The sequence below is a fragment of the Sturnira hondurensis genome, unplaced genomic scaffold (genome assembly GCF_014824575.4).
Source record: "Sturnira hondurensis isolate 20B ecotype Veracruz unplaced genomic scaffold, ASM1482457v3 Scaffold0009719, whole genome shotgun sequence".
NCBI classification, from domain to species: Eukaryota; Metazoa; Chordata; class Mammalia; order Chiroptera; family Phyllostomidae; genus Sturnira; species Sturnira hondurensis.
This window is the reverse complement of record NW_028082350.1, coordinates 4,119,568-4,145,108: the sequence shown is the minus strand read 5'-3', so window position 1 is coordinate 4,145,108 and position 25,541 is coordinate 4,119,568. Positions and strand designations below refer to the sequence as shown.

The 25,541-nt window shown below is 39.0% G+C and overlaps 1 protein-coding gene and 1 pseudogene across 3 annotated transcripts in view; one reads left to right on the top strand and one right to left on the bottom strand.

Moving 5' to 3' along the window:
- Positions 1-25,541, top strand: part of RNF214 (ring finger protein 214) — a 62,772-nt gene that overhangs the window by 25,173 nt on the left and 12,058 nt on the right. The gene's annotated exons all lie outside the window — the stretch shown is intronic.
- On the bottom strand, positions 12,134-12,501 carry LOC118994787 (cytochrome c oxidase subunit 6A1, mitochondrial-like; annotated as a pseudogene).

The window sequence follows — 25,541 nt, the reverse complement described above, 5'->3', positions numbered from 1 at the left end:
AGCCTACATGCATGGCTCATTACTTTAATTATTTCCTTACCACTACCATCAGTTCTGTGGTGCCTTTTTCCTTTCCTTTCCCTTTCCCATAGTGCTCCAGCCCTGAGTCAAGTTAGTCACCTGCCATCTCTACTCTTATACCTGGTCTGCTAAGTGCTGCCGGAGAAAATCGTACGACTATGTGTCTTGGGACCAGGATAAATCTATGATTTCCAACATTATCTGGGTCCCTTTTCCTTTGAGGCCTGTTTCAAACATTTTAACTTTTCTTTCTAAGCCTCTTGTCTCTACCATTTTTCTCCTTAATCTTAGCAAATGATCTTTTTATTTTTATTTCACTGAAATAATAGAGGCCATCAAATAAAACTTCCCTTAGTTTCCTATCAGCAAACACAGCTGTCCTTTCTTTCTGTCTTTGTGCCTGAATCTAAACTTTCTACTTGTATGTGAATTTAATTCACTTTTGCTTCTACTGTTTCTCCATAAGTGGCACCACTGTCTCCTCCATTGCTGTGAGTCATCCTAAACTACTCTCTCTTAGCACTTCTCCACCACATGTGCATTTACCAAGTTCTGTAGATCCTTAAGTATTCCTTTTTCTTCATTCACTCTGCCACTGTCAGTTGAGGTTCTCATCAGTTCTAGATTACTGCATTTGGCTGCTAAACTTTGCCTCTAGTCTGCCTCCCTAGAAATCTGTCTAAGATACAGTTCTGATAATGTAATTTCCCTGCCTAAAATCCTTCATAGTGCTATACTGTTTTTCGATTAAAGTTTAAGCTCTTAGGATAAAAGGCCCTCAGTTACCTAGTCCCTGTTTATGTCATGTTTTTTCACCACTCCCTCAAACCACCATTCTGGTTTATACCTAATACTACATGCAGTTTTCTGAACTCATTTAAAACTCAGCCTGTATTGTCTGCTCTAGAAAGCTTCCCCAGATACTTCCTTTTCCCTCCCCTTCCCACACCCTAACCATTTTGGATGACTCTCCTCCATGCTAATCTAGCATGGTGTGTATACTTCTGTCTTACCATGTACTTCTGAAAGTCTTTTTTATTCACTTGAGTGCTTCCCCATATAGTTAGTTGCTTCTTTTTTTTCATGGCGGGAGAGTTTTATCGAAAAGTTGGTGAGTAAGTCTAAGTCTACAAGTGATAAAATACTTATAGAACATTTTTCATAGAAAAAACCCAGTAACTCTGACATTGAAAAATTAATATATTTATAAGCTTGTTATTTTGAAGTATGGAGACAACTATTAGGAAAAAAGAATTAAAAACTAAAATGGCTAAAGGAAGTAAGAGCCTATGACAGGGGTGTCAAATTCATTTTCACCAGGGGCCACATCAGCCTTGCGGTTTGCCTTCAAGGGGCCAAATGTAATTTTGGAACTGTATAAATGTAGCTACTCCTTAACAGTTAAGCGAGAGCTCAGCACTGCCGCCAGGTAGAAACGAGGCGCCGGATTCGGCCTGCGGGCCTTGTGTTGGCCACCTGTGGCCTATGATGTGTGAGGCATTGCAGGGAGGGAGGAGTTGCTCTAGTCATAAGCTTACAGAATTACTTGATATTTAACAGTATCTGAATGCATAATTTTAAAAAGTAAAAATTAAAATGAAAAGTTGATGACAGTGTCTATAAAAAGAATAGTGTACACATTAAGCCAAGTATAGATACAAAGAACAGCACGTTGATATATTCAGCAATGAACATTGCTTTCTTAAACTTGGAAACGAAATGGCCTGGCCAAATTTTTTTCGTAATCAAAGTGTAAATTAATCTTTTCATGGTTAGGAACTCTATTTTTTTTTTGCTAAGTATTCCTTTCTCCCACTTTTCTCTTGCGAGTTTATTCACTTCATTTTTTTAAAAAGAAAAGACATTCATCTTTCCTGCTATATTCCAGTTTTTTAAACTTAATCTTTATTTCATTTTTTTCCATCACGATTTAGTCCCCTTATACCTCTCTTCCCTCCGCAGTTGCCACACCATTGACCATGTCCATGAGTCCTTTTTCCTTTTTGCTCAATCTCTTTCCCCCCTAACCTCCCCACCCCTTAGCTGTCATTCTGCTCTCCATCCGTGAGTCTGTCCCCATTTTTCTTGTTAGGTCAGTTTGCCCATTAGAGTCTTAGTTAGCTTCTTGAGGATAGTTATTTTGATTATCTCCTGCTGTGTGAAAAAAACATTGTAACTTAATGTCTTAAAATGCATAATTTATTATTTCTCAAAATTCTTTGGGTGGTTAACTCTTTGATGGTTCTGCTAGTTTTCTTTGGAGTCATTTCTGTAGCTGCAGTTGGGTGGTGGCTGGGCCTGGAACTTCCAAGATGGCTCAGCTGGGACACTAGGATGTCCAGGACTTTCTCTCTCTCTCCTGTGTTTCCTCGGGGCTTTTCCTCTCCAGGCCGCCTCTTCATTAGAGAAGCCAGAGACATTAGGACAGAGAAAGAAGTAAAAAAAAAGGTCAGTATTTTGACCCTGGGTAACTATGTGCCACATGGACAGTAATTGGGAAGTAGAATTCCAGTTATAAGTTCTGCACTTAAAATAATAAATTTGGGCCCCTGACCAGTGTGGCTCAGTTGGTTGGGTGTTATCCCACTAACCAAAAGGTTGCCAGTTCAATTCCCAGTCAGAGCACGTGCCTGAGTTGTGGGTTCCATCCTCCAGCTCTGGTAAGGGTGCTTGCAAAAGGCAGCCAGTTGATGTTTCTCAACCTCTTTTTCTCCCTCCTTTCCTCTCTCTCTAAAATAAATGAATACATAAATAATAAAGATAAAATAATTTTTAAAATATAAAAAACTAATTTGATTTTATGAGATATGCAAGTTAAAATACTCAGTAGGCAATTGGAAATGAGGGACTTGAATACAGAAGAGATGCTGTGTCTCAGTTTGGTGTTGACTGCATAGAGACGATAGTTAAAACTACAGAAGTGAATTTTCTGTTTAGGGAAAAAGTTTAGGGTAGGGCTCAGTTTTGAACCTTGGTTTACACCCACAGTTTGGGAGTAGAAAGAAGAGAAACCAAAAAGAATAATCAGAAATAAAGGGAAAGTTCAGAATAGTATAATAGAATTTCAAAAAAGAGAAGATGATTAACAGAAACAGCTGATGTGTCAGAAACAGCTGGGATGTAAAAATGAGAACCAGGTCTGAGTAAAAGCCATGGTAATTATTGAGTATAACCAGTGGGATTTTTAGGCAGGGGTATTAAATTAGTAGATTAAATTAGTAAACACATCTACTAATTTAATACCCCTGCCTAAAAATATTTTATTATGAAAATTTCAGGTACTAAGAGAAGCTAGAAGTATTGTACATAAACATTTGCCACCTAGATTCAGCAATTAACATTCTGATAAATTTGTTTCAGTAATATCTTTCTATCTGTCCACCCCTCTATCCAGTCATTGGTTCATCTTTTTTTTTTATTGATGTGTATCAGAGTAACTTCACCTCTGAACCCATAAACATATATTATTAATTAGTTTAATATTATTTGCATTTCCTTGTTTAGTAATAAAGTATATGCAATTAAATACATAAATTTTAAGTGCACCATTGAATGAGGTTTTTTTCTAAAAAGATTTTATTTATTTATTTTTAGAGAGAGGACAAGGGAGGGAGAGAGAGGGAGAGAAACATTGATATGAGGGACTTCGATCTCTGCTTCTCACACACAAACCAGCTGAGGATTGTGCCCCAAACCCAGGCATGTTCCCTGACCAGGAATTGAATGGGTGACTTTTTTGCTTTGTGGGATGATGCCCAACGAATGGAACCATGCTGGTGAGGGCTACCATTGAATGAGTTTTGGTAAATGTATGTACCTGTGTAAATCAAACCTCATAAAAATATAGGAAATGCTAGTGGTAAATCAGATGGTCCTCTAGTGTGCCTTTCTAGTCACTCCCTGTTCCAGTTCTCTCAAAGGCAACTACTGTTCGATGGTTTCACCATAAATGAATTTTGCTTTTTCTAGAACATCACACAGATGAACTCATACAATATGTTTGCTTTTATGTAGGACTTCATTCAGCTTTTGAGTGTTTTTGGCACTCACTCAGTTTGTCTCTTTGTATTGTCAAGTATTCCTTTGAGTGAACCACAATTCGTTTAGCCATACCTTTGTTGATGGGCATCAGCAGTTTCAGATTTTAACTATTAAGAATAAAGCTGCTAGGGACATTCAAGTGCAAGTCTTGTGTGAACATACACTTTTATTTCTCTTGGATAAATTCCTAGGAGTAGAATTGCTGCATTGTAGGGTAGGTATACTGGGGTGGGCAAAAGTGGGGTTACAGTTGGGAGTACATAAAACATAGTTTATTCTTGTAATATTATTTATTAATTATTGTATTTTTTGCATTATAACTATAAACCTACTTTTGCCCACCCATGTATCTTTAGTTTTATAAGAAATGGCCAGATATATTTCCAAAGTGGGTATGCCATATTATACTCTACCTACAATGCATGAGAGTTCTGGTTGTTTCATATCCTAGCCATTCAAGTGGTTACAGAGTGGTATTTCCTTGTCATTTAAATTTACCTTTCCTTAATGACTAATGATACTGATCACTTTTTTCATGTGCTTTTTGGCCATTCATATATCTGTTTTGGTGAAGTTCCCAATTAAATTTTTTTTGGTTGAGTTCTGAGCTTTTTATTACTGTGTCGTGAGTTCTTTAAACATTCCACATACATGTCCTTTGTCAGTTATTGGGTGGTGTAAAAAGTCTATTTAGGTTTTCCGTAAAATAAAAAACATTTTTCATTTTCACCAATAACTTTATTGATCTGGATATTTTCAGTATGTCGGCTGTCTTCCACATGGTATGATGTTGATTGTTCTCAATTATTGTCTTGATGTGATGGCTATCAACTTCAACTGGTCTGCCTGACTGTGGAGCATCTACAGCATAAAACTTTGCAGACCACTTTTGACAGGTTTGATCAGTCACAGCACCTTCAATATACATTGCATAAATCTTGTTTTGAGTTTCAGTTGCATTTTTACCTCTCTTGAAATAATAAAGCATAATATATGAGAAATGTCACTTATTTTCTTCCATCTTTCATATCATAATGGCCACACAAAAATTCACCAATTTTTGATAAGTTTTTTTTTAATGCACACTGATATGGCAGCTGTCACAATACAGTCTAACAAAATAGTTTCAAATGAAGTTAAAGACAACTAAGTGCTACTAGAGCTATCCTATGGGAAAAAACAAACGAACTTTTTGGCCAACCCTACATAGTTCTGTGTAAATTTTCTCCCACTCTCTGACTCATTCTTTTTTTAATTGCATTTTTTGATGAACAGAAATTTTAATTTCAAAGATGTCTAATATATCAAGTTTTCTTGTATAGTTACTGCATTTTTCTGTCATGTCTGTGACACCTTTTCCTACTCTGAAGTACCAAAGATAGTCTCCAATGTTTTCTTATGGAATGGTATCATTTTAGCTTTTGTTTTTATGTCTGTGACGCATCTCAAATTAATTTTTGTGTATGGTGGTAGGGATTCAGGCTCATTTTTTCCCATGTGGATCTCCAGTTGTTCCAGCATTATTTCTCGAAAAGGCTTTCCTTTCCCCATTGAATTTCTGGACACTTTGCCAAAAGCCAAATGGTATGAGTCATTTGTGTAGTGGGTCTATTTCTGAAGACTAGTCCGTTGCATTGATGTTTTTGTCTGTCTTTGTGTCAGATCATGCTTGTCTTAATTATTATGGTTTTATAGTAAATAATGAAGTCAAATAATGCAAAGTCTTCCACTTTTTTCCTTCAAGATTGCTTTGGATATTATATTTTTTCATTTTTTAAAAATTATTTATTTATTTTTTTTTAGAGAGGAAGGGAAGGAGAGAAGGAGAGAAATATCAATGTATGGTTGCCTCTCGTGAGTCCCCTGCCGGGAACTGGCCTGCAACCCAGGCATGTGCCTGGACTGTAAATCAAACCACAATCATCTAGTTCTCAGGCCCGCACTCAATCCATTGAGCTACAACAGCCAGGGCATGGATATTATATTTTTTCATTTTGACATTTATTTTTTCATTTTCATATATTTTTAAAAGCAGCTTGTCAGTTTCTACTAAAGCAAAACAAAATTGGCGAAAATACGGTTGTCTTGAATCTATAGATCTATGCAGGGGATATTGACATAATAATATTGAATAATTCAATCCATAAATATACACATTTGGATTTATGTGAGGTTTTTTTTTTAAGATTTTTATTTATTTATCTTTAGAGGGGAAGGGAAGAAGAGAAGGAGAGAAGTATCAATGTATGGTTGCCACTTGTGAGTACCCTGCTGGGAACTGGCCTGCAACCCAGGCATGTGCCCTGACTGGGAATCGAACCGTGATCGTGTGGTTCACAGGCCCACACTCAATCCACTGAGCTATGCCAGCCAGGGCGAATTTTTTATTTATATTAGCAACATTTTATAATTATCAGTATATAGGTCTTACACATATTTCTTTAAAATTCTAAAGAAATTTATTCCTAAGTATTTTATGTTTTTTAATACTAAGTAGAATCAGATTTTTAAAAAATTTCCATCTGGCCCTGGCTGGTGTAGCCTAGTGGATTGAGTATGGGCCTGAGAACCAGAGGATCGTGGTTTGATTCCCAGTCAGGGCACATGCCTGGGTTGCATGTACAACAGGCCAGTTCCCAGCAGGGGACACACGAGAGGCAACCATACATTGATGGTTTCTTCCTCTCTCCTTCCCTTACCCTCCAAAGATAAATAAATAAAATCTTAAAAAAATTTTTTTTTTCATCTGGTCCTTACCAGTGTGGCTCACTTGGTTGGGTATTGTCCCACAAAGCAAAAAGTCTCTGGTTCGATTCCAGTCAGGGCACATGTGTAGGTTGTGGTTTCAGTACTGGTCTGGGCGTGTAGGAGAGGCAGTTGACTGGTGTTTCTCTCTCACATTAACGTTTCCCTTTTTTTCTCTCTCTAAAAGTCAGTAAATTTTTTTTTAACTTTCTAGAACGTAAGCGTACAGGTTATTTTTATATAGTAACCTTATACTTGATACTTTTCTAAATTTATGTATTAGTATATTAGTTGTTTTATAGAATCCGTGGCATTTTCTACATACAAAATCATGACTTCTATAAACATACAGTTTTCTTTCTTTCTTTCAAATCTTACGCCTTTTATTTCTTATAACTATTACTGCACTGGCTAGGACCCCCAGTACAATGTTGAATAGAAGTGGCAGAGCTGGGGGGTGGGCTGGGGGGTGGGCTGGGCTGGGAGTAAAAGACAGAAAACTTTACTTGAACAACAATTAAATTAAAAAAAGAGAGAAGTAGCAGAGTAGTAGACATCGTTGCCTTGTTCCTGCTCTTAGGAAAAATGTTTAATATTTTACTGTTTAGTTTGATAATAGCTATAGGGTTTTTGTAGATGCCCTTCATCAAATTGAGTAAGTGCTCTTATATTTCTACTTTTCAGAGAGTTTTTAGCATGAATGGGTGCATAATTTTATAAAATGGGTTTTCTGCATCTATTAAAATTATCAAAGGATTTTTCTCTTTGATCTAATATGGCGAATTGCATTAATTTATTTTCAAATGTTAACCCTTCATTTTTGGTATAAACCCAACTTGGATAAGATATATTGTTTTTATATATTTCTGGATTTGTCTTGCTAATATTATTTAAGGAATTTTATAGAGGCATACTATTCTGGTTTTTTTCTGATTTTTAAAAATTTAATGTCACTTGCTGAGGGATGGATGTTAATATTTCTATGATTATAGATATTTCTATTCTTTTTCAAACAGTTAATAAACTCTTATATTCACTTAATGACTATAGAAAAATTTATAAGCAAAATGTCTGAACATTTTCTTCTCTTATGTACAGAGTACACACAACACACACATATACACACTATTGGGTTACTTTGTATTTTACAGTAGAGGTATGGGAAGGAGAAAATCTTAGCCTAAGACATGAATCTTTTGATTGTTTTTACCAGGTTTTATTTTATTTTATTTTTTTTAATATATTTTATTGATTATACCATTACAGTTGTTCTATTCCCCCCCTTCAATCCCCTCCACCTGCACCCTCCCTCCCCCACCATTCTCCCCCCCTTAGTTTATAACCACGTGTCTCAAGTTCTTTGGATTCTGTATTTCCCCCACTATTCTCGCCCTCCCCACTATCTATTTTCTACCTACCATCTATGCTATTTTCTGTGCCTTCTCCCCCCTTCTCCCCCTCCCACCCCCCTGTTTCTAACCCTCCATGTGTTCTTCATTTCTATGGTTCCACTCCTGATCTAGCTGTCCTCTTGGTTTGCTTTTGTTTTAGGTGTGGTTGTTAATAACTGTGTGTTTGCTGTCCTTTCACTGTTCATATTTTTCATCTTCTTTTTCTTATATAAGTCCCTTTAGCATTTCATATAATAAGGGCTTGGTGATGATGAACTCCTTGAACTTGACCTTATCTGAGAAGCACTTTATCTGTCCTTCCATTCTAAATGAAAGTTTTGCTGGATAAAGCAATCTTGGCTGTAGGTCTTTGGATTTCATGACTTGGAATACTTCTTTCCAGCCCCTTCTTGCCTGTAAGGTCTCTTTTGAGAAATCAGCTGACAGTCTGATGGGTACTCCTTTGTAGGTGACTGTCCCGTTATCCCTTGATGATTCTAGGATTCTCTCCTTCATTTTAGTCTTGGCTAATGTAATTATGATGTGCCTTGGTGTGTTCCTCCTTGGGTCCAACTTCTTTGGCACTCTCTGAGCTTCCTGGATTTCCTGGAAGTCTATTTCCTTTGCCAGACTGGGGACGTTCTCCTTTATTATTTGTTCAAATAAATTTTCCACTCGTGGCTGTTTCTTTCCCCCTTCTGGTGCCCCTATAATCCGGATGTTGGAACGTTTAAAGATGTCCTGGAGGTTCCTAAGCCTCTCCTCATTTTTTTGAATTCTCATTTCTTCATTCCTTTCTGGTGGGATGTTTTGTTCTTCCTTCTGGTCCATTCCATTGATTTGAGTCCCAGTTTCCTTTCCATCACTATTGTTTTCCTGTGCATCTCCCTTCATTTCAATTAGTTTAGCCTTCATATGTTCCTCTAATTTGTGACTTCGTTCCTCTAATTTGTGACTATAATCTACCAGTTCTGTGAGCATCCTGATAAATAGTGTCTTGAATTGTGCTTCTGAGAGGCTGGCAATTTCTTGGTTGCTTAGAGTTATTGGCTATGGGACTTTGAGTTCTTCTTGCGCCATCTTTCGGGTTGTTCGTGCCTGTTCCATAGCAGGATCAGAGCCCTAAAGTGTTCACTAGAACAGGGCAACTAAGTCGCTGGGTTGTGACATTGTATGTGGGGGCGGGGTCAAAGAGGGACTCTGGCGTCCCGTCTGCCGCCTGCCGCCCCAGCCCTCGCCGGTGCCGAAGGGCAACTAAGTCGCTGGGTTGTGACCCTGTATGTGGGGGCGGGGTCAAAGAGGGACTATGGCGTCCTATCCGCCGCCTGCCACCACGGCCCTCACCGGTGCCGCAGTTGCTGCCGTCACCGGGCCCACGCGTTTCGTCCCACTGCATGCGAGTGTGCCACCACCGTCAGCCCTCGCCCCCTGGGGCCTACGCGGTCTGTCTCACTGTGTGCGAATATGCGCCCGAGGTCTGCCCCGCACCCCAACTGGTTCCAGGCTGCCTCCACGCCTGGGTCGGGGGCCCTGTCCTGCCCGACCCTGCTCGCTGCTGGCTCCGCCCCTCTTACCATCCCCGTTGAACGGTTAGATGTAGTCGGACTTCCATATAATTCAATTTTCTGTCCTTTGGTTGTGTCTTTGTTTCTCCAAACCTTTGTTGTATTCAAACTTGGTTGTGGGAGAAGGCACAGTGTTTCCACCTATGCCTCCATCTTGGCGGAAGTCCTCTACCAGGTTTTATATTCAGATCTGTTTGACTTGTACTCCTAAACTCAGTGAATATCACTTAGATAGGATATAGTCCATGTGAGTTTTTTAATTGAATTTGTTGAGTGACGTTGTTTAATAAAATTGTATAGGTTTCAGGTGTACAGTTTTACACTACATTATTTGTATATTGTATTGTGTGTTCACTACCCCAAGTCAAGGCTCCTTCTCTTGTGATTTATTCCCCCTATACCCTGTTCTACTTTCCCCCAACCTTCTTTCCTCTGGAAATCTCCAGCCGTACTGTTGCTGTGTCTATGAAGGTTTTTTCTTTTTTCTTTTTTTCTTAATCTCTTTACCTTTCTCATCCAGTGCCACAATCCCCCTCCCCTCTAAAAGCTGTCAGTCTATCCTGTATCCATGAGTCTATCACAGTTTTGCTTGTTAGTTCATTTACCTCGTTAAATTCCACATATAAGTGAAGTCCATGTTACTTCTCTTTCTCTGACTGGCCTATTTCACTTATAATGCTGTCCACATCTATCTTAGTGTTGTAAAGGGTAAGATTTCCTTCTTTATGACCAAGTAGTTAGTATTCTATTGCATAAATGTACCACAGCCTTTTTTAGCCATTCACCTACTAATGGACACTTGGACTGCTTCCAAATCTTGGCTATTGTAAATAATGCTTCAGTGAACGCAGGGATGCATATATTCTGTTGAATTAATGTTTAGGGTTTCTTTGGATATATTCCTCCAGGAGTGGAATTTCTGGGTAATAAGGCAGATGCATTTTTAATTTTCTGAGGTAACTCCATACTGCTTTCCACAGTGGCTGCACCAATCTGCATTCCTACCTCCCAACAGTGCATGAGGGTTCCTTTTTCTCCACATCCTTTACAACACTTGTTTGTTGATTTATTGATGATAGCCATTCTGACAGGTGTGAAGTGATATCTCATTGTGATTTTAATTTGCATTTCTCTGATGAGTAGTGAAGTTGAGCATGTTTTTATATGTCTATTGGCCATGCGTGTTTCTTCTTTAGAGAGGTATCTATTCAAGTCCTTCGCCCATTTTTAAATTGGTTTGGTTTTTTGGTATTGAGTTTTATAAGTTCTTTATAAATTTTGGAATTTAACCCTTATCAAATGTGTCACTGGTGAATATGTTGTCCCATTCAGTGGGTTGTCTTTTCATTTTGTTGATGGTTTCCTTTGCTGTGCAAAAAATGTTTTAGTTTGATGTGGTCCCACTTGTTTTTTCTTTCTTTTATTTCCTTTGCCCAAGGAGATATGTCATAAAAAATATCACTACAAAAAATGTCTAAGGTGTTACTGCCAGTGTTTTCTTCTAGGATTTTTATTGTTTTGAGTCGAAAATTTGTCTTTAATCCATTTTGAGTTTATTCTTGTGTGTTGTGCAAGAAAGTGGTGTATTTTAATTTTTTTTTTGCATATTTCTGTCCAATTTTCCCAACACCATTTATTGAATAGACTGTCTTTACCCCAAGGTATGTTTTTGCCTCTTTTGTCAAATATTAATGGACTGTAAAGTATAAAGGTGTGGGTTTATTTCTGGGCTCTCTATTTTGTTCCATTGATCTACATGTGTTTTTATACCAGTACCATGGTGTTTTGATTACCCTGGCCTATAGTATAGTGTGGTATCAGGCAGTGTGATTCCTCCAACTTTGTTCTTCTTTCTCAAGATTGCTGGCCAACTTGACTAGAAGTTGCTTGGTGACTTCTGGTCAAGATGGAGGCATAGGTAAATACAGTTGCTTCCTCACAACCACAGCAAAAATTACAACTAAACTATAAAACAGCTGTTACCCAGAACTGTGAGAAAATCAAGCTGTATGGAAGTCTAACAACCAAGGAATTAAAGAAGTCACATTTATTCAGATGGGTAGGAGGGGCAGAGACGCAGAAAAGCCTCGTCCTATATGCATATGTGGTAGATAAAAATCAGGAGGGAGTGAGGAATCCCAGCTCCATGCCATACCACCCAACCCAGGGTTCCAGTGCCAGAAGATAAATCCCCATAACTTTTTTTCATGACTAAGTAATTTATTTAGGCCACCTCCTGCTATTAGCAAAGAGATGGAGGATTAGTATACTCTACTCATCATCTGATATTAGGAAAGAAGGTCAGCTTAAGGTCCCATACACTTTTTTGGTCTGTGTGCAGAGTAATGGTCCAAACCAGTGCTGTGGTCCCCACTGGGCATTGGTCCAGGTTCTCTATTCATCTTCATAGCCAGTTGAAAGTGGATTCATGTGAGGGTTATGGAACAGAGTATGGTTACCATCTCCCCAGGGAAAGGGCTTGGATCTGATGAGGAGAAGGGGGAGGTGACAAACTCGGGCCTCTTGTGCTCTCTGTGATGCGACTTCAGAAAGACATCCAGCATGCTCACTCCCACCCCGGGAAGCTCAACGAAGTTGGTAAGGACCCTCCACATGTGAGCGGAGCCCTCTTCGCTGTGGCCACCACCTGACATAGACTGTGCTAGCTGTGGCTAGAAATGACCTAGCAGCTCAGAAACCTGGGGGGACCCAGCTGCTGCTGCCATTTTTGAGCAGGACTTCAAATCCCCATAACTTTTGGCTGTAAAAAGCAGTAGTGGGTGGGACAGTGGAAGAAACTGCAGAATTCTCAGGCATCTCCTCTTAAAGGGCCCATAATGCACATAGGACTTACACAGACTCACTCTCCCTGGGATCCATCACTGGGGCAGCAGCTTGAAGGGCATCAGTGGCACATGGGGGGAAACTGAAGTGTCTGGCATCAGAATGAGTGCCATTGGACAGCTTCCTCCTGGACAAAACTCCAGAGGCCAGGCAGTGGCCGTTGTTCCTTTTCTGATCCCACCCCCATACAGAGTGGGAGCAGCACCATATCTGAGACTCCATCAGCCTGGTTCACAAGGGTTGCCCTATGCCTGGCAATTACCAAAGGCTCTGCCACATCCAACTTACTACATTTTCTCATTATGCCATGCTACTAAGAGCTGCAAAGCAGCTCTACCTAATACGTAGAAACAAACACAGGGAGGTTGCCAAATTGAGGAGACAAAGAAATGTGACCCAAATGAAAGTACAGATCAAAACTCCAGAAAAAGAACTAAACAAAATGCACATAAGCAATCTGTCAGAGCAGAGGTCAAAACACTGGTCATTAGGTTCTCTCAGATCTAATTGGGTACTTCATCAGCATAAAAAAGACCCAGGCAGAAATTAAGTTTACAATAAGTGAAATAAAGAAAAATTTACAAGGAATCAACAGTAGAGTGAATGAAGCTGAGACTTAAATCAATAATTTGGAACATAAAGAAGAAAAAAACATTCAATCAAAACAGCAAGAAGAAAAAAATAATGCAAAAGAACAAGAATACTGTAAGGATCCTCTGGGACAACTTTAAATGTACCGACATTCCAATCAGAAGGGTGCTGGAATGAGAAGAGAAAGAGCAAGAAATTGAAAGCTTATTTGAAAAATAATTTAAAAACTTCCCTAAACTGGTGAAGGAAGTAGACATACAAGGCCTGGAAGCACAGTATGTCCCAAACAAGGTGGATGCAAAGCGGACCACACCAAACAAGACACATCATAATCAAAATGCCAAAGATCAAAGGTAAAGAGAGAATCTTAAAAGCAGCAAGAGAAAAGCAGACGGTTACCTACAAAGGAGTTCCCATCAGGCTGTCTTCTGATTTCTCAGAAGAAACCTTGCAGATAAGAAGGCACTGGCAAAAAGTATTCAAAATGATGAAATAAGGACCTACAACCTAGATTACTCTATCCAGCAAAGCTATCATTTAGAATTGAAGGGCAGATAAAGTGCTTACCAGACAAGGTGAAACTAAAGGAGTGCATTATCATCAAGCCATTATTATATGAAATGTTGAAGTGACTTGTTTAAGAAAAAGATCAAAACTATGAATGTTAAAATAGCAATAAATTTACAACTGTCAACAATTGAATCTAAAACACAAACTAAGCAAACAAGCAGAACAGAAACAGAATCATTGATGTGGAGATCATTTGGATGTTTAACAGTTGGGAGGGTGAAGGGAGAGAATGGGGGAACGGGGATTAAGAAGTGCAAATTGGTAGGTACAGGATAGGCAGGGGGATCTCCAGAATAGTATAGGAAATGGAGTAGTAGAAGAACTTGTATGCACGACCCATGGACATGAGCTAAGGTGGGGGATTGTGGTAGGGGATGGGAGGTGCTGGGTTGAGGGGAGCAAAGGGGGAATAATTGGGAGAACCGTAATAGCATAATCAATAAAATATATTTAAAAGAATAAAGTTCTAAAAGATGGATGGAAAAGAAAAAAGAAAAGATTGTTGTGGCTATGTGGAGTCATTTTGGTTCTGTGTAAATTTATGAGTGTTCTGTGAAATGTGCCATTGGTATCTTGATAGGAATTGCTTTGAGTAGTATGGAAATTTTAATGATGTTAATTCTCCCTATCCAGGAGCACGGTATATACTTCCACTTATTTGTATCTTCTTTAGTTTTTTTCTTTAGTGTCTTAATTTTTTGAGTACAGGTCTTTTTCATCCTTGGTTGAATTTATTTCTGGGTATATATTTTTTAAGTATTTGTGAAAGGAATTGTTTTCGTAGTTTCCCTTTTTAAAAAGATTTTATTTATTTATTTTTAGGGCGGGAGAAAAAGAGGGAGAGAAATGTCAGTGTGCAAGAGAAACATTGATTAGCTGCTTTCCCCCCGCTGTGGTGTTCCAAACCTGTAACCCTGGCATGTGCCCTGACCAGGACTAAACTGATGACATTTTGGTCATAGGCTGGTGCTCAATCCACTGAGCCACACCAGCCAGGGCTAGTCTCCCTTTCTGAAAGTTCATTATTGGTATATAGAAATGCATCTGATTTCTGGATAGTTAGTTTGTATCCTGCTATTTTACAGTATTCATTTATCAGTTCTAATAGTTTTTGGTGAAATCTTTAGGGTTCTCTATATACAGTATCATGTTATCTGCAAATAATGACAAGTTTTGCTTTTTTCTTTGCAATTTGGATGCCTTTTACTTCTTCTTCATGTCAGATTGCAGTGGCTAGGACCTCCAGTACTATGTTGAATAAGAGTTGTGAAGGTGGACATCCCTGTCTTGTCCTGATCTTAAGGGAAATACAGTTTTTGGTCAATTGGTATCAGGTTGCCTGTGGATTTGTCATATACCCTTTATTACCTTGAATATGTTCCCTTTGTACCCACTTGGATGAGAGTTTTTATCGTAAATTAGTGCTGGATTTTTTTTCAAATGCTTTTTTTGCATCTATTGATATAATCCTATGATTCTTATTCTCATCTTATGTATGTGGTTTATCACATTTATTGATTTGGGGATATTGTACCAGCTTTACACCTCTAGAATAAATCCCGCTTGATCATTGTGTATGATCTTTTTAATGTGTTGCTGGATTTGGTTTGCTAATACTTTGTTTAGGATTTTAGCATCTGTTTTCATCAGATATATTGGCCTGTAATTTTCTTTCGTTATAGTGACTTTATCTGGTTTTGGAATTAGGATAATGCTTGCCTTGTAAAATGAGCTTGAGAATCTTCCCGCCTGAATTTTTTTGGAATCGTTTGAGAAGGAGAAATGTCAGTTCCTAGAATGTTTGGTAAAATTCACTTGTGAAGCCATCTGGCCCAGGTGAATTTTTTTTGTTGGGAGTTTATGAATTACTGCTTCCATTTCACTAGTTGTAATCTGTCTTTTTGGATTCTCTGATTCCTCCTGATTCAGTTTTGGAAGATTGTATATTTCTAGGAATTTATCAATTTCTTACAGATTTTCAGTTTGTTGGCATATAGTTATTTGTAATATTTTCTTACTGTCCTTCATATTGTGTTTCTTTGGTGTCAGTTGTTAATTCTCTTTCATTTATGATTTTATTTATTTGGGTCTTCTTTTTTTCTGCATGAGTCTAGCTAAAGGTTTGTCAATCTTGTTTATTTTTTTAAACATCCAGCTCTTGGTTTCATTGGTCTTTTATATATATTTTTAAGACTTTATTTCATTTATTTCTGCTGTGATCTTTATTATTTTTCTCTCTTTTACTCACTTTGGGTTCTATTTGTTATTCTTTTTCAAGTTCCTTTAAGAGTAGTTAGATTGTTTGAGTTTTTTATGGTTTGAAATAAGCCTGTAACGCAATGAATTTCCCTCTTCTAACTAATTTTGCTGTGTTCCATAAATTTTGGGTTGTTGTGCCCTTACCTTCATTTGTTTCAAGGCATCTTTGATTTCTTTTTTGATCTTGTCATTAACCCACTCATTGCTTAGTAACATGTTATTTAGCCTCCATGTGTTTTTGTGTTTTTTAGGTTTTTTCTTGTGATCGATTTTTAGTTTCATACCATTATTGTCAGAGAAGGTTCTGGATATGATTTCAATCCTCTTCAATTTATTGAGATTCAGTTAGTGCCTTAATAACTGAATGGTCTATCTTAGAAAATTTTCCATGTCACTTGAAAAGAATGTATATATTTTACTGCTTTAGCATGAAATGTTCTAAGGATATTTATTAAATCCATCTGATTTAGCATGCCATTTAAGGCCACCATTTATTTCCTTGTTGATTTTCTGTCTGGAATATCTATCTATTGATGTCAATAGGGTTTTTAAATCCCCTACTGTGATTGTATTACTGTCAGTCTCTCCCTTTATGTCCATCAAGGTTTGCTGTTCACATGTGGGTACGCCTATGTTGGGTGCATATATGTTTACAAGAGATACCCTCTTGTTGGATTCTTGCATTTATCACTATGTAGTGTCCTTTGTCTTTCATTATAGCTGCTGTTTTAAAGTCCATTTTGTCAGTGTAAGTATTGTTACACAGCTTTAAAAATTTTTCAATTTGCATGAAATATCTTTTTCCACCCCTTTACTTGTAGTCTGTGTGTATCTTTCGTTCCAAGGTGGATCACTTGTAGACACCACATATGAGGGTCTTATTTTCTTTTTTTATCCATTCAACTATCCTATGTCTTTTGATTGGAGCATTTAAGCCATTTACATTTAAAGTAATTATTGATAGGTACATATTTATTGCCATTTTATTCTTTTAAGTATGTTCCTCTGTTTTTCTCCTTATCCTCTTCCCTCCTTCTTCTTAATCTTTGTCATCTTTCCTTGTTCCTTTTTCCTCTTTCCTTCTTCTTTCTGTCTTCTTCCTTCTCCTTCTCTTCTCTTTCTTTTTCTTTTTCTTCTTCCTCTTCCTCTGCTTCTCCTCCTTTTCCCAGTCCCTTTAACATTTCTTGTAATGCTAGTTTGGTGGTTAACAAACTCCTTTAGTTTTTTTCTTGACTGGGTAGCTCTTTATTTCTCCTTCAATTTGAAATATTAGGTTGGCCAAAAAGCCTCTTTAGTTTTCACCATAAAATAAAAGACACACTTTTCATCTACACCTATAACTATTGATTTGGGCATTTTGTATTTGCCAGCTATCTCTTGCTATTGGCTTCTAGTGGGTAGAGGCCGGGGTGCTGCTAAACATCTTTTAATGCATAGACAGCCCCACAGCAAAGAATTATTTGGCCAAAATGTCAGTAGTACCAAGAAACTAAACAAACCACTTTTGACCCTTTAATCAGTCACAACACCTTCTCCATATACTGCACAAATCTTTTTTCTTTTTTGCATTTCAGTTGTGTTTTTACCTTTCTTGAAATAATAAAGCATAATATGCTGAAATTTTTGCTTATCTTCCATTTTTAATATTAAAGTGGCTGCACAAAAATTCACCAATTTTGATAAGTTTTTTTAAATGCACGGTGATATGACAGCTGTCAGAATACAGTCTAACAAAATTGTTTCGAATGAAGTTAAAGACAACTAAGCACTACTAGAGCCATCATACTGAACAAACTAAACAAACTCTTTGGCCAAGCCAGCTCCTTGCTGGGTAAAGTAAACTTGGTTGTAAGTTCTTGCTTTTTCACTTTGAATATTTCATGCCAGTTCCTTCTGGCCTGAAATGTTTCTGTTGTGAGATCATTTGAGTGTTTGGGAGCTCTCTTGTAGGTAACTAACTGTCTTTTTCTTACTGCTTTTAAGATTCTGTGTGTTTAACCTTTTGCATTTTAATTATGATGTGTGTTGGTGTGGACCTTCTTGGGTTCATCTTGTTTGAGACTCTGTGTGTTTCCCTGGCTTGTATGTCTGTTTCCTTTGCTTAGGGAAGTTTTCCATCATTATTTTTCTCAAATAGGTTTTCAATTTCTTGCTTTCTATATTCTCTTTTTGGTACCACTTGATTCAAATATTGGTACTTACTCTTGATGTTGACCCAGAGGCCTCTTAAAATATCCTCATTTGTTTTTGGATTTTTTATTCCTTTTGCTGATTGGATATTTTCTGCTATGTTCTTTTCCAAATAGCTCATTCGGTCCTCTGCTTTATCTAATCTGATGTTGATTCCCTCTAATGTATTCTTCATTTCAGTTACTATAGTCTTCATTTCTGTCTGGTCCTTTTTAATGTTTTGTATCTCCATTTTTGTTTCCTATCTTTTGTTCTTAAAGTTCTTACTAAGATCATCAAACATCTTTATAGTGTTTTGACATCTGCATCTGGTAGATTGATTGTCTCCATTTTATTTAGCTGTTTTTCTGGAGCTTTTTCCTGTTCTTTCATTTAGGATGTGTTTGTCTCCTCAATTTGCCTGTCTCCCTGTGTTTGTTTCTCTATATTTGGTTGAAGTGCTTAGTCTCTTGGTCTTGGTAGAGTGGCCGTATGTAGTAGGTGTCCTGTGGGGCCCAGTGGAGCAGTTCCCTGGTCACCAGAGTTGGGCACTCTAGGTGTGTTCCTTGTGTGGGTTGTGTGTGCCCTCCTGTTGTAGTTGAGCCTTGATTGTTGTTCGCACATCAGTGGGAGATATTGACCCTCACACTGATTGGCTTTGAGGACTGGCCATGACTGTAGTGGAGGAGCTGTTGTGCAGAGGCAGACCCCGTGGAGCAGGATTTGCTTTAGTAGGTCGCTGGTGCCTGCCGAGTTCTCCCTTTCAGTGTGTTTTTTGTGAAAGGGGTTGGGTTGTGCTCTGGTGTGGTCTGAAGTTGGCTATGAGTGTGTTGGTTCTGGGACCTTTGGGTAGGGGGCCTTTAGTGCAGGCCAAGGACAGCTGCTGCTTTTGCTCTGTCTAGGGCTACCTGGTATAAACTAAATAGTGATCTGCAGATATTTGCTGCTTGTGCTGACGTTGGAGGTGCCTGAGAGAGGCTAAGGTGGGGACTGCAGCTGTCTCTAGAATCAGGCTTGAGGCTGCTTAGCAAGAAATAAGAGACATGCTGAGGCCAGATGCTATTTATTTGGGGTTTGTGAACCTTTGAGAGATTTTAGGAAATGTTGCAGCACTAGCCAAGACTGTTTGTATGGAAAAACCAGTGGAAATGGCTTGAGTAGGCCTGCAGTTTGGGTGGAGCAGGGTCGCAGGGAATCACCACGATGGGACAAAGAGTGTTAGCCAGGTTGATGGAGAGACACATATGGCACCCACTTGCTCCTGTAGAGAAAGGGCTTAGCAAAGGAATAAGGACTTCTGCTAGCACTTCTGTATAGGAGAAGGCTGCCCCTCCAGCCCTTACCCTGAAGCCAAATAATTCAATTTTTCCCTTACAGATTTTGAGCTGTTGCTTCAGTGCTGGAGCTCAGAGTGAGTGAGTTGGTCAGCATGTAAGTCCATGCACATATCCTTTAAGCAGAATGCCTGGGACTTCAGCAGCCCTCCATCTCACTTAGTCACAATCTCTGCAGTCAGAAGTTCTGGGGACTTCTCTTCCCTACATTGGAACCCTGGGGTGGGGCTGAGTCCCTTTGCTCTTTGGCGGACCTCAGCAGCCAGACTTTTGAACCAGTAGTGATTTGGGATTTTGAAGGGATTTTGAACCACTACACTTGAGTGTAGGACCAACCCCTTTTGCATCTCTGCCCCTCCTTCCAGTCTGGACATGACTTCTTTCTTATATCTTTAGTTATAGGAGTTCTACTCAGTTAAACTGTGGGTGGTTCTCAGTTTTGGTTGTTCAATAATTAGTTGTAATTTTTTTTAATTTATTTTTTAATATTTTATTGATTATACCATTACAGTTGTTCTATTCCCCCCTTCATTCCCCTCCACCTGCACCCTCCCTCCCCCACCATTCTCCCCCCCCTTAGTTTATAATCATGTGTCTCAAGTTCTTTGGATTCTATATTTCCCCCACTATTCTTGCCCTCCCCCCTATCTATTTTCTACCTACCATCTATGCTATTTTCTGTGCCTTCTCCCCCCTTCTCCCCCTCCCACCCCCCTGTTTCTAACCCTCCATGTGTTCTTCATTTCTATGGTTCCACTCCTGATCTAGCTGTCCTCTTGGTTTGCTTTTGTTTTAGGTGTGGTTGTTAATAACTGTGTGTTTGCTGTCCTTTCACTGTTCATATTTTTCATCTTCTTTTTCTTATATAAGTCCCTTTAGCATTTCATATAATAAGGGCTTGGTGATGATGAACTCCTTGAACTTGACCTTATCTGAGAAGCACTTTATCTGTCCTTCCATTCTAAATGAAAGTTTTGCTGGATAAAGCAATCTTGGCTGTAGGTCTTTGGATTTCATAACTTGGAATACTTCTTTCCAGCCCCTTCTTGCCTGTAAGGTCTCTTTTGAGAAATCAGCTGACAGTCTGATGGGTACTCCTTTGTAGGTGACTGTCCCCTTATCCCTTGATGCTTCTAGGATTCTCTCCTTCATTTTAGTCTTGGCTAATGTAATTATGATGTGCCTTGGTGTGTTCCTTCTTGGGTCCAACTTCTTTGGCACTCTCTGAGCTTCCTGGACTTCCTGGAAGTCTATTTCCTTTGCCAGACTGGGGAAGTTCTCCTTTATTATTTGTTCAAATAAATTTTCCACTTGTGGCTGTTTCTTTCCCCCTTCTGGTACCCCTATAATTTGGATGTTGGAACGTTTAAAGATGTCCTGGAGGTTCCTAAGCCTCTCCTCATTTTTTTGAATTCTCATTTCTTCATTCCTTTCTGGTGGGATGTTTGTTCATCCTTCTGGTCCATTCCATTGATTTGAGTCCCCCTTTCCTTTCCATCACTATTGGTTTCCTGGACATCTCCCTTCATTTCAATTAGTTTAGCCTTCATATGTTCCTCTAATTTGTGACTATGTTCCTCTAATTTGTGACTATAATCTACCAGTTCTGTGAGCATCCTGATAAATAGTGTCCTGAATTGTGCTTCTGAGAGGCTGGCAATTTCTCGGTCACTTAGAGTTACTGGCTCTGGAACTTTGAGTTCTTCTTGCACCAGCTTTTGGGCTGTTCGTGCCTGTTCCATAGCAGGATCAGAGCCCTAAAGTGTTCACTAGAACTGGGCAACTAAGTCACTGGGTTGTGACGTTGTATGTGGGGGCGGGGTCAAAGAGGGACAATGGCTTTCACCGGTATTGCAGGGCAACTCAGTCGCTGGGTTGTGACGTTGTATGAGGGGGCGGGGTCAAAGAGGGACTATGGCGTCCTGTCTGCCGCCTGCCGCCGCAGCCCTCACCGGTGCCGCACGCAGTTGCTGCCATCACCGGGCCCACGCGTTTCGTCCCACTGCACGTGAGTGTGCCACCACCGTCAGCCCTTGCCCGCTGGGGCCTGCGTGGTCTGTCTCACTGTGCGCGAATGTGCGACTGCGGTCAGTCTGCCCCGTACCCCAACTGGTTCCAGGCTGCCTCCACGCCTGGGTCGGGGGCCCTGTCCTGCCCAACCCTGCTCGCTGCTGGCTCCGCCCCTCTTACCATCCCCGTTGAACGGTTAGATGTAGTCGGACTTCCGTATAGTTGTGTCTTTGTTTCTCCAAACCTTTGTTGTATTCAAACTTGGTTGTGGGAGAAGGCACAGTGTTTCCACCTATGCCTCCATCTTGGCGGAAGTCTAATTAGTTGTAATTTTGATGCAGTCATGGGTGGGAGATGGTGAGCACAGTGTTTCCCTACTGCGCCATCATGAGTGGAGGTGTTTAGTTACTATTTTAGCTTTGATTTCTCTGCTGAGAACTCTTATTTGTTTAGTCCTTATAAGCATATTTTTCCTTCATGTCCTTTTGCATAGTTAAAATAGATGCTTTAAAATCTTTGCCTGCTTATTCTAACATTTAGGTCACGTTGGAGTCCTTTTCCATTGATTGCCCTTTTTTTCCCTAGGAGTTGGAATCAGACCATTATCCTAAATAAGAAACCAACATAAAAAAACTACACACAATGTAATTATATTCACATGAATTTCTAAAACAGACAAAACCACAGTGAGAGAAAGTAGATCAATGGTTCCCAGTGGCTTAGTGTGGAGGAAAGGGATTGACTGCCATATAGTAAATATTTTAAGCCTTACAGATCATACAGCATCTGTCACAACTGTTCACCTCTGCTGCAGCATGAAAGTAGCAGTAGAAAATATGTAAATGAAAAGAGTTTGTTTGAGTTCACAAAAATACTGATTTGCAAAAAGTAGGTGGCAGCCTGTAATTGACTCACAGGCTGTAGTTTGCTAGCCCCTGCCCTTGACTGTGGATCATGTTTTCTCTTTCTTCTTATGGGGGGTGATTTGGGGGTGAATCCTGAATATTGTGAATAATGCATTGTAGAGACTCTGGACTGTGTTGTATTTCTCCAAAAAATCTTGACTTAAAAAAAATTGTGTTGTCAGTCTGTTTCCTTGACTGGGCCTAAGTATCATACTCTTGTTCAGTGGGCAGCAGCAGGGATCTCTGTTCACTTTATTTAGCTTTAGGTGGTTTCCTTAGAATCTTTTTTGTGCTGCATGGGTTCAGGGATCATTCAGAGATTTGGACAGATTTATGTGCAGAGTTTAGGGCTTACCATTTGTGTTTTTTCATTTTGGGGATTTCCTTCTCATTTTCTAGTTCCCAATTTTATGGTAGCCCCTAACTTTTTTCTTTAGTTTTTCAGCTAGTAAGCCTTCAAGCTTTCTGTTTTAGTTTTAGCCATCCTAATAGACCTGACTGGAGTTTGCCCTTAGACAAATAATCATTAAAAAAATAAGCCAACCAGGAAACAACAGTGAAATTCACTCCTTCCAAAGGTTGTATCTTCTCCTTTCTCAGTTTCTTATTTTTTCTGTAGTGCCTTCAAATAGATGCTTTTTTACATTTTTAGAATTTATAGTTTTTGACCTGCAGTATGTTGGTCTATTAGGAGCAACTCTGCCCTTATTGGGAGTAGACATCTCCAGATTTGATTTTTAGGAGGTTAATTTCGGCTAATAATAAATGAGCTAAAAGTACAGATAAATTGGTGTCAGGAAAACAGAATTACAACAAGGTAAAATGAGGGCCTGAACTATGTGTTAAAAGAACCAAAAGGTGGGATATTCTGAGGTAGGGTTGATGAGATTTGTTGATTGTTATAGGGAGATGATGAGAAGTCCAAGACAACAGGATATCCAGGGTGGCCGAGATGGTGTATATTGGAAGTTCAGCAGGTTAAGGACAATGGCTTTGGAGGTGGAGGTTGTATATTCTTTTTTTAAAAAGTCAGTTTTGTAGAGATATACTTTATATATGATAAAAATTCACTCTTTATTTTTTTAAGTACATTGTATTGATTTTGCTATTACAGTTCTCCCATTTTTTGCCTCCCCTTTTTATTCCTCTGCCCTACACCCTCCTCGTACCAATATTCTCCCCCTTAGTTCATGTCCATGGGTCGTACATATAAGTTCTTTGGCTTCTCCGTTTCCTATACTGTTCTTAATTTCCCCCTGTCTATATTCTACCTACCTTTTATATTTCTTATTCCCTGTACCTTTTTCCCATTTTCCCCCCTCCAACTTCCCACTGATAACCCACCATGTGATCTCCATTTCTGTGATTCTGTTCTTGTTCTAGTTATTTGCTTAGTTTGTTTTTGTTTTGTTTATTAGGTTGAATTGTTGATAGTTGTGAGTTTGTTGTCATTTTACTGTTCATAGTTTTGATCTTTTTCTTAGATAAATCCCTTTAACATTTCATATAATAAGGGCTTGGTGATGATGAACTCCTTTAACTTGACCTTATCTGGGAAGCACTTGATCTGCCCTTCCATTCTAAGTGAAAGCTTTGCTGGATAGAAGAATCTTGGTATAGGTCCTTGCCTTCCATGACTTTGAATACTTCTTTCCAACTCCTTCTTGCCTGCAAGGTTTCTTTTGAGAAATCAACTGATAGACTCCTGGGCACTCCTTTGTAGGTAACTGTCTCCTTTTCTCTTGCTAGTTTTAAGATTCTCTTCCTCTCTTTAATCTTGGGTAATGCAATTATGATGTGTTTTGGTGTGTTCCTCCTTGGGTCCAACTTCTTTGGGACTCTCTGAGCTTTCTGGAAGTCTGTTTCCTTTGCCAGATTAGGGAAGTTCTTCATTATGTTTTCAAACAAGTTTCCAGTTTCTTGTTCTTCCTCTCCTTCTGGCACCCCTATGGTTCAGATGTTGGAATGTTTAAAGTTGTCCTGGAGGTTCCTAAGCCTCTCCTTATCTTTTAAAAACATTTTAAATATATTTTATTTTTATTTTTAAAAAATATTTTATTTATTTATCTTTTAGAGAGAGGGGAAGGGAAGGAGAAAGAGTGGGAGAGAAACATCAGTGTGTGGTTTCCTCTCACGTATCCCTACTGGGGACCTGGCCTGCAACCCAGGCATGTTCCCTGACTGGGAATCGAACCGGCGACCCTTTGCTTCACAGGCCTGTCCTCAATCCACTGAGCTACACCAGCCAGGGCTCTCCTTTTTTCTTTTAATTCTTTTTTCTTCATTCTGTTCTGGTTGAATGTTTCTTTCTTCCTTCTAGTCCAAATTGTTGATTTGAGGCCCAGTATCCTTCCCTTTGCTGTTCGTTCCCTGTATATATTTTTTTATTTCACTTTGCATAGCCTTCACTTCTTCCTCTATTTTGCATCCATGCTCAATCATTTCTGTGAGCATCCTGATTACCATTGTTTTGAATTGTGCACCTGATATATTGGGTATCTTGTCACTTAGTTTTTTTCTAGAGTTTTTTAAAATATATTTTATTGATTATTCTATTACAGTTGTCACATTTCCCCCCTTTGTTCCCCTCCACCCTGCACACCCTCTTCCTCCCACATTCCCCTCTTTAGTCCATGTCCATGTGTCTTAAGTTCTTTAGCTTTTACATTTCCCATATTATTCTTGCCGTCCCCCTGTCTATTTTCTCCTGACCATCTATGCTACTTATTCTCTGTACCATCTCCTCCCTCTCCTCCTCCCACTCCCCTGTTGCTAACCCTCTATGTGATCTCCATTTCTGTGGTTCTGTTTCTATTCTACTTGTTTCCTTAGTTTGTTTTTATTTTATGTGTGGTTGTTAGTAATTGTGAGTTTGCTGTCATTTTAGTATACATGTTTTTTATCTTCTTTTTCTTAGATAAGTCCCTTTAACATTTCATAAAATAAGAGCTTGGTGATGATGAACTCCTTCAATTTGACCTTATCTAAGAAGCACTTTATCTGCCCTTCCATTCTAAATGAAAGCTTTGCTGGATAGAGCAATCTTGGATGTAGGTCTTTGAATTTCATGACTTGGAACACTTCTTTCCAGCTCCT